General features: G+C 44.2%; 2 protein-coding genes across 9 annotated transcripts in view; one reads left to right on the top strand and one right to left on the bottom strand.

Moving 5' to 3' along the window:
* Positions 1 to 2,938, bottom strand: part of ERICH6B (glutamate rich 6B) — a 65,818-nt gene extending 62,880 nt beyond the window's left edge. For 2 of the 6 annotated variants that reach the window (XM_014838886.3, XM_044779974.2), the window contains exon 1: positions 2,748 to 2,938. The gene's annotated coding sequence lies outside the window, so the exon portion shown is untranslated. The remainder of the gene's footprint in view (positions 1 to 2,747) is intronic. The other 4 variants (XM_070520685.1, XM_070480802.1, XM_070480801.1 and 1 more) reach the window with 3 other exon arrangements.
* CBY2 (chibby family member 2) overlaps positions 2,196 to 17,396 on the top strand; it is a 56,285-nt gene continuing 41,084 nt past the window's right edge. The window contains exon 1 of one of the 3 annotated variants that reach the window (XM_070480804.1): positions 2,196 to 2,249. The gene's annotated coding sequence lies outside the window, so the exon portion shown is untranslated. Of the gene's footprint in view, positions 2,250 to 2,996; positions 3,124 to 17,396 lie in introns of those variants that run through there. The other 2 variants (XM_070480805.1, XM_070480803.1) reach the window with 2 other exon arrangements.

The following is a 17,396-nucleotide window of genomic DNA, read 5'->3' as shown; positions in this document are numbered from 1 at the left end:
GAGCCCCTCCTAAGGAAAGAAACCTGCACAGCCAAGAGGCTACAGGGTCCTGGGAAATAGTGGGTTCTACACCAGCGCCAGGTGCCACCTGGGAGCTGTCCCTGAATCTCTCCTCAGGGCTTCTAGAATCCCTGAAACCCTGCAGAAAGCTGGTTGCACAGACTGATTTGGTTAGGGTTGATGAGCTCCACCTGCTGTCAGGAGTTCAGCAGATTATGACCCGGGTGAGGAGTGCTGACAGTTTATTTCCTTAGAGAGAGTGTCAGTGAACGTGGTCAGGCGTAGCTCCCGGGGCACTGAGTGCATGGCCACGGTGGGTGCAAACCAGACTCATATAGCTGAGCTCCAAAAGCATGGCTTAAAGCTGTGAACCAAGATAAAGCTGAAGTTTATCACAACCACCAGTGAAAAGAGGCCTGGGGATCTTCCATGGATCTGGAGCTGAGAGGCAGGCTCAGGACTTGGGGTGTGCTGCCTAAGCATCCCCTTCTAAAAGGTGAAGGCATCAGTCTAAAAGGGCACGATGCCTGGCTCCACAATTGGAGTTTGAGGGGATTAAACATGAAAAACTGAATAACTCAAAACTAGCACCTCCTGCTTTTGGCGGGACAGGAAGAATGTAGGCAAACGTTTCTAGACTAAGAGGTTTTGAGCTACACAACCTGAAAGTGAAGAGATGAGGTAAAACCGTAAGCTCCAGGGGGAGACCAGCAGGTGCTGCGTTGAGGACTCCTGGCTGAGGACTGTGAAGGGTGAGGAATTTGCTACTACTTATTGTACACGTCAGGCCCAGCTGCAGCAGCAGACGTGGCAGGGCACGTCTCCACCCTGTCTACCGGTGCAAGAGCCGCCTTGAGCTTTGATCGATAGTTGTGTGTGTTCCTTCCAATAGGAGACTGGAGAGAAATTTGGTTCTAGAACAGGCCAGCTTGTTTAGAACACTACCTGTAGGGCTTATGTTTTTCCTGTCAGTCTTTGATGTACTTAGAATGAGTCCCTATGAACAGTGATACACTATTGAACGTTAAGAGTCAACTTAGAAGGCCAGGCCTTGCGCCAGTCACCGACTGGCTCCAGTCGGGTTGGGCCCTGCAAGGCTCTCATAGCTGGGACTGAAGGCTCTGTCTACTGAGCAATCATCCTGCCTGGTCATCCTCCTGGCCCTGCTTCCGTCTCCTCTTGGTTTTGTCCTCCAATATATTCAGTGTCCTGCTTTATTTTCTGGAGAATGCAGTATAAGTTTCCACCAACTCTTCCAGAGGAAGATTTCTTTTTGGGGTCCCAGCCTTGCTTTGGAATTTTCCTATTTTAAAGCAAGGTTTTCATTCTTTAAAACCCAACTCAAAGTCACCTCCTCTGTGAAGACGTGCACGCTTTCCCAGAAGGTCTGTCCTTCTTTCTCACAGGTCTCTCACGTCCTTCTCTTACTGTGCTGCTCGCTTTTGTTCACATGTCTGCCTCACCCATGCCACGGTAGCCTCGCACAATGCCTGGCACGTGCAGGATTTCAACAAGTTTGTGGACTGAATGGATGATCCATGGGGAAAAAGGGCCAGGGGGGCCGACCTCACGTCAAGTTTTCGGCTTGGACTCTTCAGGCCCCCATCCACTTAACTTTCTCTCCTGCTATGGAGGGATAACCAAGAGACGAGTTGCAAGTGGGCTCAGACGGCAAAGTTGAAGCTGATGAAGAGAATAGGGTGGGCCATAGGGCCCTGGGGTGTAGTTTGGATGCTGCCAGCAGAGGCTTGGAAACCCTGGCTGGAGCAAGGGGAGAAGTCTCATTTCTGGAAAGGATCCGGGGTGTTCTACAGTGTTCCGCAAACACAAGGCCTTCTTGGGGCTATATGATCCTCAATAGCTGTTTATAACCTCTCTAACTAATGGTGGGGCGGGGGGATTCTTGGCTGAAGGCAGCTGCCTTCCCTCTTGGGGGAACACCTGATGGCCTACTTGGGTGAGTTTGATGGCGCCATGCCCACTGATCTGGATCCACATTCAAAAATGCCAGGGGGCAAACGCTGAAGTCACAAAGTTCTGTTGACCTCCCTTAGACCAATCAGTGCAGTTTTTAGCAGTATGGACACCCCAGTGTGCTCATTAAAACACAATTTCCTAAGGCCTTTTTTATAAATAGAATTTCAAATGTATTCAGCTTTGAACTTTCAAGGAGGATGACCTTGAGCTGCCTCTCGGCACAGAACGAGTGGAGCACCAGACATGGGCCAATCTGACCAACTCCCTGGAAGGTTAGGACCACTGTTTCTCTCCCATTTTAAGGTGGTGGGGGGTAGGGAGATGACACGGGAAACGGTGATTTGCTTTGGGTCACAGGAGCCAGTCTGTGCACAAGGCTGGAATTTGGGATATGGGAAATTTTTTCCTGTTTAGTTGACTAGTCTATGCAGGCTGAAAAGGAAGACGTTCTACCATTCACACGCATAGTTTTTCCATCAACTCAGAGCCAGGGCTCTTTGGAGGGGAAGGGGCCCAGTCCTCCTTTATTTGCAGAAGTGTCAGGACCCAACACCACCGTTCACAGAGGGTAGAAGCGCGGTCACAGCAGGGAACAGGACGGCCAAAGGAGGGAGGGGCAGAGAAAGGGGAGGGAAACAAAGAAGTCCGCGTGTTGACGCTTCTTTGTTCCCCAGACCGTGGACGCAACTCCCACTCCCTCCCGGCGGCTGGGGCTGGAGGAGCAGGCGCGGGCCTCCCGGAGCACCGACGGCTAACGTCGCAGCCCTTACCCGAGCCGACGGCGGCGCCGCTCCGCGCGATCTCCCGGGCTGCCCGCGCGCGGTTCAGCTCTCGGTTGCCATGGGAACGGCGCCCCTCTCTCTCCCCCGCGCCCTTCTAAGGTGCGCGGGTTTCCAGGCCTCTGGACCTGCTCTCGTCTTCCCGCTCCCCGCCCGCTCCTCGCAGCGGAAATGCCTGGTCCAGCGTCAGTGGCTGGCCGGAAAGTTTTCCTCATTATTTGCGTCATGGTCACCTGCGTCAGGTGTTCCCCGAACTGGGGACGGTGGAGGGCAGACCGCTAGCACCCGGAGTCTGCTGGCGCCCGCCCGGCTGCGCATCCACCCTGGGCTCCTGGGCAGAGGAGGCGCGGCAAAGACTGGTGAAATTGTATTTGATTTTATTGTTTATTTAATAGTATGTAAATTTTATAGCTTTGTTTTTCTGATTCCAGAATCTTGCCACGTCAGCTTTCCCCCCGATCCCGGGGCCCAGCGCTGAGCTGGTGGGTGGGTACTGAGATGGAAACGGGGCCTGTGACTCCCGGAGCAGAGACCCTCTAACTCGGTCAGGTCCAGGGGCTGCAGGGTGGGCTGGCCGGGAGAAGGGGGGTATTCCCATGGGGCATCCTGAGTGGCCTCACTAGGGCTAGTCCCCAGGACAAAGCCCCTAAGCAGCCTGGAGGACCACCCCTTTAAGTATGCCTCTGGAGTACCGTTGGGAGGTGGGGGAGGCAAGGAGCTGCCCTGAGGGGACAGAATCCAGGTGCGGGGTCTTGATCTGGGGTCAAGGGTTGGAGGAAGCCAATGAAGGTGACGCTCTGGACGCTCTGAGTGGACTTGCTGGGAGTTCTAGTGTGGCCCAGGTTGCCGGGTTGCAATCCACATGTATGTAAGCATTTCTAGTCGGTTGTCAGAGTTCGGAAGAAAGTGACTCGGATCTTTGAGGTGCCAGTGATTTCTTCTCACATTCTAAATAAATATTCACTTTTGCTCCTAGATTTGTGTTTATGATATTTTACTCTTTTTCTCCAAGAGGGTCCAAATTGCGTAAGCTCCAGGTCTCCACAAAACCTGAAGAATTATGAGTACCCTCTGTGTACCAGGAGTGTATGTTACTGGGTTTCTTCATATTGTCTCTTGGTGGCCTGTGCCAGGCTCTTGGGAAGGGGGTGGGAATGACTGAAAAGGGGACTCCAGTGGGAGAGGCATGTGACACAGAGAACCTCTATGGTTCTTGGTTCCACCTCTGCTTAGCGGTCCTATAGGAGAGAAGCAAACGGAAGGTGACCAGGTAACTATTTCTGCCTCCCTCCCTCCTTCCTCTGATGTAGAGAAAGTTGGAAAAAATAGAAGAGAGGCCAAATCCATACAAGTTTCAGAGGGCGACAGTAGGAGCCTCAGTGAGTGGGGGAGGGGCGTAGCAGAAGCAGAGAGACAGAGGATGCTCCCAGGTGTCCAAAGGGCTCTGTGGATCATTGGTTCCCAAGGACGTCTCAAAGCACAAAGGAAGAATTTGAACCTAGATTATTACAACAATTTTGGCTGGGGGAACTAGTCAAAGACTACTTCTGGGATTTACACCTCTCCACTGTACTCAGAGACAGTGCCAAGGGCTGGCTTGGGGGAGCTTTTGTAGTCCCCTATAATCTCCATCAGCCTCACCTGAGTGTAACTAAAAAGTGTACTTGGTTTGCAAACACGGCTTCAGGACAAGTTTCTTAGCCTGCTGCTCCCTATAGTCCGTGGCCCCTAAGACTCTGTCACACAGAAGTTTCAGTGTCCGTTCTTCAGCCTGGTGACCATGTTGGATGGTGTCATGGTAAGGGCTTCCACAAGATGGTGCTCATAGGTTTTGTTTTTATTATTTTTTTAATGTTGATTGATTCATTCCTTTGTCAGAGTTTTATTGAATGCCTACCATGTTCTGGGATTATTCTAGGAGGTTCTGGGGATACAGATTGCTTGCATAAATTAGACTAAATCCCTTGTTTCAAGGGATTTAACAAGGCTGTGATTTTTATACTTTCAGACGCAAAACTCAACTGTGATGTAAGTTTTCCCTATTTATGTTGCTTTTGATACTTTTGATAATTCTGCTGCATTTCTGACAGTTGCACAATTTCTTTTTCTCCAGACTGGTATGGCCTGGAGGAATTATAGACACTTTTATTATTTGAATGGGGAAAGGATTAACTTATATCTGCCTGTAGGAGCCACTGTCTGAGATCCATTCTTTTGCCAGGAAAACACAACATCTTAACTTGAAAAATTCCAAATTGTTGCTAAGCACCAGCTTATCATTCTCAGCTTGGGATTCATCTGCCCATTGAGTAAATTCACAGCTCCCTTTAAAGAAAAATTCTAGAAGGTCTTTCAGGTATCCTAGTGACCTGCCTTCAAGTAAAAATGAGGTGGGCCTTGATCTGGGTAAGAATTTATCAGTCTCTTTTTTGCTTTTTGTAGCAACATGTCAACCCTGCCATCTAACGTTCTACCCCAGAGAATAAGTACAATCAGAGAGCTCAGTCTTGCCCGAGGCAAATCTGAAATGATAGTTGAGACGGGCAGAGGTCTGTGTGGACTGTCTGTTCCTCCAGCTCCAGGAAGCTCTACCTTGTTCTAAGTTAGATTCCCGAAGGCAGCATCTTTTAGGACCTTTACTACACTAACTTGGCCGCTTCCACAAATACCTTCACTTAGCTATGATAGAAGAGTATGCCCTTGATTTTTATTGCAGATTGATATAAAAATGGTAAAAAAATGAGTGTTTCTGTACTTTTGGCAAAAATAATTGTTTGAGACCTTGTTCACATTACTATTCCATGTCCTTTATGTAAGGATTCATGAGAAACCCAGGCCACCTGCTTGACTTGACAGTTCTACTAGGGTGTCCAACATGTGTATTCCATTTAACAGGGCCAACGTCAAACTCCTCATCTTCCCCCAGGATCTGCTCCTCCTTCGGTCTTTGTCGTCTCAGTAATCAACAACTCCACTGCTCAGCCAAGCATCTCAGAACCGTCTGGGCCACTCTCTTTCTCTCACCTCACGTGTGACCTGTTGCCTCTACCTTTACCATACATCCAGAATCTGGTCATTTCTTACCAACTTCTCTTGTTTGGAAAATTTCACAAGCTTCTTAACTGATCTCTTTACTTCTGTGCTTTGTTCCCCTACAAATAGACTCAACACAGCATCCAGAATGATCCTTTGAAATATGTCAGGTCATGACACTTCTCTGCTCAAAATCCTCCCGTGACTTTCTTTCTTATTGGAAGGAAAAAACCTAAGATCTCCACTTTATGTCCCTCCCTTCCTGTCTCTGACTGGATGTCCTTGGATTCTGCTCCTGATTCACGTTGCTGGAGCCACAGTGGTCTCAGGTGCTCCCATCTCAGGGCTTCTGTCTGGAAGACTTCCCCAGATGTCCACATAATCCCTCCCTCCTCCCCTTCGTGCCTCTCCTCAAATGTCACCTTTCCAGAGAGGGGTTTCCTAACCACCCTGTTAAAGCTGCAGGGCCCTCTCTGAGCTCTCTGATAATCTCTGTTCCAGCTTTGTTTTTCTCCACAGCACTTATCACTATGTGACACCCTACATATTTCACTTATTGTCTGTCTCATCCTACTGGAAAGTAAGCTCCCTGAGGGCAGGGATTTTTGTCTGTTTGCTCTGTTTTGTTCACTTCTGTGTCCTACCGCCTAGAACACTAACTGGGGCAAAGTAAGTACTCAATACATATTTATTGAATGAATGAGTGGTTAAATTCTGTGAGAATTAGTATCAGGAGAAAAAGTATCTTTTTTGTCAAAGTTATATTTCCTTAGGCAATATGATTGATGTTGTACGTTGTAATTTACTTTTTGGTTTTACTACCAGGAAGCTCAAAGTCAAATATAGAAAGAGTTACAATTATTCTCTCGTCCACGGTTTCTAACTCAGTAATCGTCCCCCTCTGTATGGTTTTTCATTGCCTTCACTTTTAACTTTGATTTGAACAATTTTGAGCATATCTATATATATCCTCAGGTAGTATTCATGGAACTTTAGGCTTCTAGTAAATATTTATTGAGTGAATGCGTTGTATACCACTTTAATCCTTTTTGAAAGTAAGTGGGATATAAATAATAAATTATTAATGATTTCTGGTATGACTGACAATAATGGGCTGGAAGAAGCAGGTGGTTCTGAGGAGAGGAGAGGCCAGTGGGGAAGGAAGCCCTGCCTGGGTCCCAGGGCCAGGTGAGCGCATGCTGTGTCATCCAGACTCGGACCCTACGTCACTGAGAGCGGAGGTATGAGTAATTTTGCTGGGACGACAGGCATAAACTGGGACTGTTGGCAAATTGGACAAATGGTCACTTTATCAATGGTTAATGTTTATTAAATAGTAAATATTTAATTTAGGTGCAAGTCCAGAAAAGTAAGCAGTAATAATATTGATGCTTTGCCAAGATCAACAAAAGCCGCTGGAGGTGCCACCAGCACTGAATGAAGACACGTTCTTCTACGTTAGAAAAGAGTTAAATAAGCAGTTGACTTTGTTCTTACTTCTCTTCTCAGCATTGACTTGGGCAGAGCAGCTGTAAAACCTGGAAAAGAGGAAGCAGTGAATTCAACAGGATAGAGGGGGAGGAAGCAGAGGATGCCAAGTAGAGTAACTCTGTGGAGCCCAGGGAAACCCTGCTGCCTTCACGGGCAGCAGCCCCGAATTCCTGGGTGCTCCCAGAGCTGGGTCTGCTGGCCACCTACCCCTGAAGCAGGATGGAGGTGAACTGACCTCTCTTCTACCTGGTGGGGAGTCCTTTGCCTTCTGTCCCCTCTTCATTCCCCAAGCTGGGCACTCTGCCCTCTCCAGCCACTGCCCCTAACTCACTCATCCAAAGGCCAATCCCGTATGTTGCTGGTGGCAGTAAGCGCACCCAGAGCCTAACTGAAGTTTCTGGAGATCACATCTATTGCTTCCCAGCATCTGCCTGTCCCTCTATCACTGAGCCAAATGAAGTTGGGCTGATAGCAATTTGCTTTTTACCAAACCATGCCTGGGGCTCCCCTTTACCTTGTGTTGTTCCACATGACTGCAAACGGACTCACGGACAATTCATTTAACATCTTTCCAGATATTATGATTTGATGGGATGCTCCACCACAGCCAAGGGTGCCTTTCCTCTTCATAAAGCTGAGTACCACTCTGTCCTTTAGAAGCCAGGCACTGGGGCTTTGTTTTAACCCTCTCCAGGCTCTTACTCATTACTGGTTCCATTCATCACACCCTGTCTAGTGGTAGGGAATAGTTCTTGATTCTTATTCTCATTTAGATCTCTGCCTTCTCCTTCTAAGGGTAGCTGGCTCTGACAATTGAAACTCAAAGAATTTTTTTTCTAAAGGACAACAAGGGCAAAAAACATTTTGAAAATCCTGCCTTTTCATGTACAATCAGCTTTTCCTCTCCCAGGGCGACGTTTCCCTTGTTCCTTCTTTAATTGAAGAACGAAAGAACATCCTCCACGTTGAATAGCTCTCTCATGTGTCTTCTTATACGTTCTACCCATGAGGAATTGTACCCCGGGGAACAGAGGTCAGGGAAGATCTGCAGGCCCAGAAATATAGGAAGAGCAGACAAATTGCTAACCTGGCTCTTCTCTACAGAGCCCTTCACCGCATTTGAGGGTAGGTATCATAAGAAAGAAGTGATTGCTGAAGAATAGCTTAAAAAAAGCAAAAAGGAAAGAAATCAAACACCATGTGAGTCTCTCTCTAGGGCATGTATCTTGTATAGCAGATTTAATTTTGGTGGTGGCCATTTAATCGACGTGGTGGCCCAGTCGGAAGATTTTTTTCCTGTTGTGTTATATCCTGCCTGGGAAACTTCAAGCCTCCTGATAAACTAGAGGGTAAAGAGGTATGTTCCAAGCCCCTTCGCCTTCTTTTTGGCAGGGTGGCCAGCCTGCATTTAGGACACTTACCATTGTGTGTGCCTTTGCTGCGTGAGTCAATAGTACGTGTTCCTTGCAGATTGTGGAGACAAGTGAAGCTTCCCACTGTGGGGGTCATTGACCCAGAGTCCCTTGAACAGGCCAGACAAATGTCAACTCCAAGAACATTGCTTCTCTGTAGACAGACTCATGGGACGCCTGGTATGAAGCAAGCTTGGCCATCGTCCCAGCCTACTGGCCCTCTGCTGTCACCTTGGGTGGACCAAGCCCTTTCTAAGACACAAACGACACCATGGTTGCCGAGGAAAATCCCAAGCTGTCGCACTTCCTCTGGATCTCTTTGGAAAATCTCCCTGGAAACTGCTGGAAGAGCCTCTTTTTGCCACACCTGTTCGCTGCAGGGCTTCTGGTTCTCTGTATGGACAGTGATTTGGGGCAGGGGTGGACTTTACATCATCTGCATGATCACCACAACTGATTTAACAGCGTCCAGGGATCGAGAGAAATTTTCAAAGCTTTCCTTTCCTGGTAAAACTGAGAAAACAACATGTTGTCTTTTAGGAATCAAAAAATGTCCCTCAAGGCAAAGCTTTGCCTTAAAGTACAATGAAAGAACACTGAGCTAATGAAAGAACACTGTGGGCTTCCTGTAAAAATATATTCTCACTTTTGATCCACAGTCAAGGGGATTCTTAGATATAAGGATCGTACCTTTGGATTTACGTTCTGTTGAGACGAAAGCAGAGCTCTGTTAAATTGAGGCCAGGTCTACTGCAGGGTGTGAGCGTGGATCTGAGGGGGCTTCTCGAGGTGGGGATGAATGGAAGGCTCTGTGGAACCCAGCCTCTCCCTCTGTCTGTATGCTCACTTAGTCTGCCTGGGTGAACAGTGACCCACAGTGTAAAATAAAGAGCCTTTGAATTATTATCTCAAAATATGAACAATTTTTATAACCTGTTCTAGGGGATGGTGAACACATCAAGGGAAGCAAGCTGCCTGGCTTTGACACAGCTGGGCTGTGATTGGCTGCCCGAGTTCCGGTGATTTATAGTTTCTTTTAATGCAGTTGGGATTGGGAGCGAAGGTCAGAGTGGGTCTTTCAGTAGATGTATGAGAGTGGATTTTAGATATAAATTATGCAACACTTGAAGTTCAACACAAATACAAATTGAGCAGCTCCTTCCTGGTGTTTGGGGAGTTATGACTGATTTGCGGTCTGCTTATGAATGGGACGAGGTCTCCCTTCAGTTATGAAAGTATTTTTCACTTTAGGACACCCATACTTAATTAGGGGTTCATGTGGTGAGGTCATGAATGAGAATGCTTGGTGTTTTGACCCCCTAAATCTGTGTTCCTGCCCACAAGGCCTCTTGATAGATTTCTTTCATAGTTCGCAAAGGAATTATGAGATCTCGTCTCTGAGGATAGCACGAAACACTTTTATGCACCGTTAAAAATGGAGCTCATTCAGGCTGCAGCTGGGAAGCTGATCCTTCCTAAGACAAATCCTATGGTATGTTTTATTTCAATCCAAGATTTAACTTTGAGAGTCCTGGAGGATGATTTTGTTTTCTAAATATTTTGGATAGAAGAAGTTTTACTTTTCCATTAGGGGGTAAAAAAGAATTCTAAACAACTCAGCCTTTACCAGCTGAACTAATCAAATGGAGGAAAACTTGAAGCCATGTAGCAACCGGAAACCATTTACCTTCCAGTTTCCTCAGCTGCATCCTCTTCTGATGGCAGCATGGATGTCCTGAGCTTTGGCTGGAGTTGTTTCTGAAACACCTGAGGAAGCCCCGGGAGACAAGGTCTTTATTTTTGCACGTGGTATTTGATGCTAAACATAAATACTCTTCCCAGGAAAGTGGAGACTTTATTTTGAAGTCCCAGGGGCTGGCTTTCCATATCCCATTAGGCAGAAACCTGCAGGGGTCACTATCGACACTTGTTTCCTACTCCAAGCTTGTTGGGGTCTGGTGCTGTCTCATCTTGGAGAACTTTTATTTCTAGGTCTCTGAGTGGCAGTTCCCACCAGTTCTGTTCATATGTTCCTTAAATGTGGTGAGATTTTGAGCTTAAGCATCCCAGAGTGGGCAAATGTACACCAGGACACAATTAGCCAGCAAAATGGTGGACTTCTGTGATTTTCAGAGTCTGTTGTTAAGGATTGCAGGTTCAGTGTCATCTAAAACTTTTAAATCAGAATCATGTCTTCGATGTGGTCATCTGTATTGTCTTCCAGGGAATGCTGCAGGATTTTTTTCTCCTACATCAGGGATTTTCTCTATTCTTTCCTTATGGCCCATCCTTCAAACCCCTTCCCCCCACCCCAACACACACATCTCTTTCTTTTTCTTATTCCCTTGCTCTCTTCACTGGCTTCACAATGCTTCTGGGTACTTTGTCCTCCCTCTGCTGAACAGGAGAAACCACCAAGGTGGGGGCAAGGCAGAGGGTGGGATGGAAAGAGATTAATAGGTCCCATTTACTGGGTATAGTCGGCCCTCCCTATCTGGGGGTTCCGCACCTGCGGATCAAAAGGCCTGTGATGGTTGTATCTGTACTGAACATGTGCAGACTTTTTTTTCTTGTCATTATTCCCTAAACAATACATATAATAACTATTTACATAGCATTTACATTGTATTAGGTATTACAAATAATCTGGAGATGATTTAAAGTATATGGGAGGATGTGCGTAGATTATATACAAATACTACCCCATTTTATATAAGGGACTTGAGCATCTGTGGATTTTGGTATCCACAGGGGGTCCTGGAACCAATGTCCAGTGGATACCGAGGAATGACTGTGCTTTTAGGTGTGTAGCCCTGTGCTAAGCACTTTTAGATGTGTGTCGCTACTAAAATTTGATGAGGAGAAGCAGCCACCATCCTTGCATTCAGCAGGGAACTCGGAAAACTTTGGGGGTAATTGGAGAGTGATTTGGTTCATGCATGGCCAAGAACTAACTTGTGTCAGCCTGGGGAGCCCAGCCAGCTCACGCTACAGCGCCCCCTAGCTTACACATGAATATCCTGAGCAGTAGAAAGGAACGAACATTCATTGAGAATATAAGGCCAACAAAAAAATATAAACATTTTGTATAATGTATAAAATATGAGACAGCGAAAAAACCCAAAACAGCTCTGTGCCTATCCCTGGGTGAGACATTTTCTCTTATGTGATCTCACTTAATCTTCACAGCACATTCGAGGTAGGTTATGTCTGTTCAGTTTGACTCATGAGAAATATGAAACTAAGGTTAAGTAAGTTGCCCATGACTAAGATGTGACCACATTTGCACTGAGGACTCTGGTGTCACCATTTAAACCCTGCTGGCCAGTCCACATTCTGGATGAATGAATCCTCTGAGACATTGGGGATGTTTTTGCTGGCCTTATGTGAATTTCTACTCTAGGGAGGTGGAATGTGTTTGTACCAAAGCCATTCCTAGGCTTTAGCACCTAATCATCTTGTTTCATAGCATCTATTCGTATCCCACAGTGGTTTCTCATAGGCAGAAAATTGTTAAAATTCAGAACTTCGTCTTGTAGGATGATGGTTCCACTGGAGACCTTCTGATGGTGGAATGGAATGGTATGTGTAGCCTGAGCATTTCTTTACATTCCATTCAGATAGTCTCCATCTTTTATAACCACCATAAAAGTAAAGAGCTGAGGACTTTCTGGAAAGGTGGTAACTGGACTGTATTCCACCTACCTTCCATCGCCAGCTCCAGCTCTTCTACCTTGTCTGATGCGGTGAGTCTGCAGCTCTGTTGAGTGAGGCCTCAGCTGGGGGCTGGAGAGCGTTCAGAGCCCACTTCTGGCTGGGGCAGACCTCAGAACAAACCAGTAAGTGACCAGGAAGGAATACGAGGCCTGGGACTGTTGTGTGAAGATGTGTTGCCACCTTCTGAGAAGATCATGAAAATGCTGACAAGAAAGTTTGCAGAATGGGAGTTAGTAGCTTGAGGGAAAATCTTGGAGATAATAATGGAGCACTCTTTCAAGAACTTTCTTGAAGGGCTGGCCCCATGGCCGAGTGGCTAAGTTCGCACGCTCTGCTTCGGTGGCCCAGCGTTTCGCCAGTTTGGGTCCTGGGCGCGGACATGGCACAGCTCATCAGGCCATGCTGAGACGGCATCCCACATGCCACACCTAGAGGGACCAGGGAGAAAAAAGGAAAAATAAAATCTTTAAAAAGAAAAAAGAACTTTCTTGATGGTGGAGAAGATAATATTGTGTGGAAAACATAGATGTTGACAACTCTGAGTTGGCGAGTAGCTTAGGATGTCTGAACTCCGGAAGTGAAGAAGCTTTAGAAGTGCCTACCCAATTTATCGTGCTGATATTTTCCTTTTTATTAATGCACAAGAGTAAGACATGATAAAAATCTATGTCTAAGTAAGACTGAAAGAGCTCTTTCAGTAAGTATAAAATAAAATTCTGTTATAAGAAAGCATTATGTTATAATTTAATTGGGAGCACTTTTTCTTTCTTAGTGGTACCTAAGACAATGGTACATCTTATAATAGATGGAATCTTCGATCCAAGGAAATACGGTACGTACCCCATGGGGAAGGAAAGATATTTACAACTATGCAATAATTCAGGGAATATATAACCCACATCTAAAGGGAATAGTTGAATAAAAAAACAACAAAACAAAACAAATGGAAAATCAGAATAGCAAGATAGAAGATAAGGAAGAGAGAAAAAATAGTTCGCAGTGAACCCTTCATTATGTAGTTAAGGAAACACTATGTTTTGTAGTAGATAAGTCCTCAGAAGCTTATAACCGATGCTCATTTCTTGCTCTCATAAAGCCCCATCATTGTGGTAGTGGTGGCAGGGGTGGGGCTCTCTGTTCCTCTCAGGATCTGGGCTGTGGAGGCGCTGTCATCTCAATTCATCCCTCCCAAGATTGTCTGGGGTTTTCCAGACAGCAGGTGGGGGAAGAGAGAGTCCAGAAATTGGAGACTTTGCAAGTTTGGAGAGGCATCTGTTTCTAGACTTCTAGATAAACTTAAGAAATATTTTGAACAACTAATTCCCATTAAAATTCAGACCTGTGGAAAAGATCAGATTGAGGGAGAAGCTTTTCCACCTAGCCAGAGATGAAATAACTAGGGTTATTTTGTTCCTGCTCTTTCATTTCAGATTGGATCTGTGTGGTAGGGAGGTTAACTTACTTTTTATTTCTTAGGTCACTGCCCACTTTGAACCCAATGGAGAGAATTGAACATCACTGGGGACCTTCTGGATTTTGAGCTGGATGCAAGAATTAGATCACTTTGGGTTGTGTTTCTTGAGGAGAGGCTGAGCGTCTCTGGATTAAATGGATATTTAATGACCAGATGTCATTCACCAAAATCCATGTCCATTTCTTCCTGGGAGCACAGCAAAGCTGCATTTCCCCATCTTCTTTGCAGGTTGGTGTAGCCATGCACTGAGTTCTGGCCAATGGAATGTAGTGGAAAAGATATGAGCCACCATGAGACCCGGTCCCTGCTGTGTCTCCTCTATCTGCCAGTCAGATGTTGACACTCAGGGAGACCTTGGAAGACAAGAGTTGAAAATGAAGCCCTTCCGTCAGTCTAGGTTTCTGAATGACTGTACAGAGCAGAGCCTCCTGCCTCAGATTTGACTTTACACACGTGCAAAATAAACTGACCTTGTTTTAGGCCTCTTAGATCTCAAGGTTTATCTGTTATAGCAGCTGGTGTTAACTTAGCTAATACAATTAAAAATTACTGAAGAATGCTGGGTTGGGAGTGTATACCATGAATGATGAATGAATAGTCTTGAAATAGAACAGACATACTGCAGAGAATATTCTAGTAATATTCTGGAAAATAAAGTACTAAACAATCCTAGAAAAAACTAGAAATTGGGATGGGAAGAAGGAATACCTTTGCATAGACCACTCAGTTCAGACATTTATAAGAGGATGAATCCTAGATTAGAAATGTGAAAGCACAACTATTGACCCAGAGGAAATCAAAATTTAATTTACCTAATTGACCAAAGAAGCTGGAACCTGGAGTAGAACAATTATCATGGAAGAGAATAGAAACAGCACTAGGACCAGATGAGTTTACTGTTTGTTGAATTCTGTCTAATTCTTAGAGACCAGATAACTCCATATTATATAAGCATTTCCACATCAAGGGAAAAGATGAAAAACTTCCCCATTTGGTAAACCCAACATAATTTTAATATCAAAAACTGGTGATGATAGTATAGAGAAAACTATGGACTAACTTTATTTATTAATATATATGCAAAATTCTAAATAAAAACATTAACAAATGAATTCTGCAATGAAGAACAATAACTGACCAAGTAGTAGGTTTAGCTAAAGAAGGCAAAGATAATAAAATATAAGGAAATCTATCAATATAATTCATTACATCAATGAAGGGACCAATGACCATATTAATTAATGTTGAAACGTCTTTTGATGGAATTCAGCAGCTATTCTGCATAAAAAGGTTTAGACTATCTGGCAGATGCTATGGGTTGGCTAATCCTAACCCATTCCCAACCTCCTTTGCTCTTGACTGCTTTCGTTATTGAGGCTGGATAAGTTGAATAACTGGTTTCTTGCTATTAGGAGTTGCCATATGATCACATTATCTGAAGTCCAATGAGAGTTTTCTGATAAAGCTTTTGCTAGTCTGATAAAAAAGGACAAGTGTAGTTGATCCTGTCCCTTTCCCGCTTCTTTCAGCCTTAAACATGGCTGTGATGCCTGGAGCTGGGACAGCCATTCTGCAACCATGAGGCAACAAGCATGAAAAATAGGCCAACTGAGTTACAAATATTCCATTCCCAACTTTGCTGAGCTGCTAACACCAGTCATTGTTTACCTCTAAATCTCTTGTTCAAGCCACAATCAGGTTTTCTGTTACTTTCAACCAAATGCATTCCTTAGTCAGAAGGAAGGTACTTAAAAATGAAGATCAGTTATCAAAACCCAACAGCAAATGTCATTATAAGTAATAAAATGAAAAGCTATTTCAATTAAAATCAAGCAAGAACTGCACAGAGATGCTTCCTCCTGCCACTATTATTCAACAATTTTCTTGAAGGCTCTAGGGAATGCAATAAGACAAAAACAAAACAAAACAAAAAAAAGTAAAACAAGACAAAAATAGTAAAACATAGTGCAATAAATGAATTCCCCAAATTCAACTGCGTGGAATGTGGAGTTGTATTTTTATGAGTTGGTGAAATGAGATCAGTTGTGCAGCCAGTTGGGCATTTGGGGACTGGGCTGTGCTCTCTAAGTTAATTGTGTCCTAGTTGTAGTCGGGTCCTACTTGATAGAACTTGTGTGTTCCAGCCTAGCTCTCTGCGGGCTGGGCTTTCCAGGACATTGGCAATAAATCCAGAAATTTCCCATTATTTGGTTTCTGTCTCATTGGGGAGGTTGGTCCCGGACAGTACTAGGGATGTAGGGCTTCGCTGTTCACCTGCCTTCCATCTCCTCCACCCGCCCAGAAAAGCAGTTACCTTGTTCCCCTTTGAGCTCAATTGCTGATGGTCTCACAGAAGAATTCACGTTATCACAGAGTGCATTATTGTTGGGTTTGTAATTAATATATGCAGTGAGAAAAAAAGATAAAACTTTTTGAATACCATGTGACTATTTTCTCTGAAAATCTACAAGAACTAATAGAGAATTTGCTCAAGTGTTTGGATACCAGCTAAATGTACAAAATCAATAGATTTTCTCCATTTTATCAATACTCAGGCAAAGCTTAACAATTTCATTAATAGTAGTTACAAAAACTATAACATACCAATGAAAATAATTAACGGAAGATACAGTTTCTACAAGAAAAGAATGTTATTTGAAAAAATGAAGAGTTATGCCATATTCTTGGATGGGAAGACATGATTATTGTGAAAATGTCAACTCCCCCAAATTAATATAAATGTAATGCAATTTCATTTAGAAACCCAACAGTGTTCTGTTTGTATGCTTTTTTTGAATAGGATAATGTGATCTTGAAGCATATTTGGAAGAATAATTGTATCTGAGGTTGCTAAAAAATACGAAAAACAATAGTGAGAGGATCTTTCTATGATCACATTATCTAATGCTAAAACCACTGTAGTAAAACCAACCTGATATGAACGTGATGATAAAGAGAGAATGGAGTAGACAATCCAGAAATGGATTCCACTCAGTGGGAAGTGCTGGATTTATTTAATCAAAGATGTTGGCCCAACTCGTTCTCCATGTAGAGGAAAGTCAATTTGGTTCCCTAACGCATAGTCTAGAATAAAATTCTGAGTGGATTCAACAGTTAATATAAAAAGAGAACAATAAAAATTATAAAAGGAATCTGGGAAAATGCAAATACAATCTGTGATTTGGGGAAAATTTATAATTAAGACTGAAAACTCAGAAAATATAAAAGAAAAGAGACACATTTGACTATATAATGTAAAGAAAATATAGATTAAAAGTGCATTAGATAGACAATGTATTAAAATCTATATACACAATGATCTCTTACAAGTTTGACAAAAACATAAAACAAAACCCAAAAGCCAAAAGAAAAATGCACAAAATGATATGAGTTGGCGCTATGGAACAGCAAATGCTATTGACTAGAAACGTAAAAAAATGCTCAAATTCACTAATTGGGAAATGAGTTGCTACTATGTGAGCTCCTGCTTTAGATCCTACTTTAGACGGACAA

This window comes from Equus asinus, chromosome 11, assembly GCF_041296235.1.
Source record: "Equus asinus isolate D_3611 breed Donkey chromosome 11, EquAss-T2T_v2, whole genome shotgun sequence".
Classification (NCBI taxonomy): Eukaryota; Metazoa; Chordata; class Mammalia; order Perissodactyla; family Equidae; genus Equus; species Equus asinus.
Note: the sequence above shows the minus strand (reverse complement) of the source record. Positions and strands in the feature narration are given on the sequence as shown.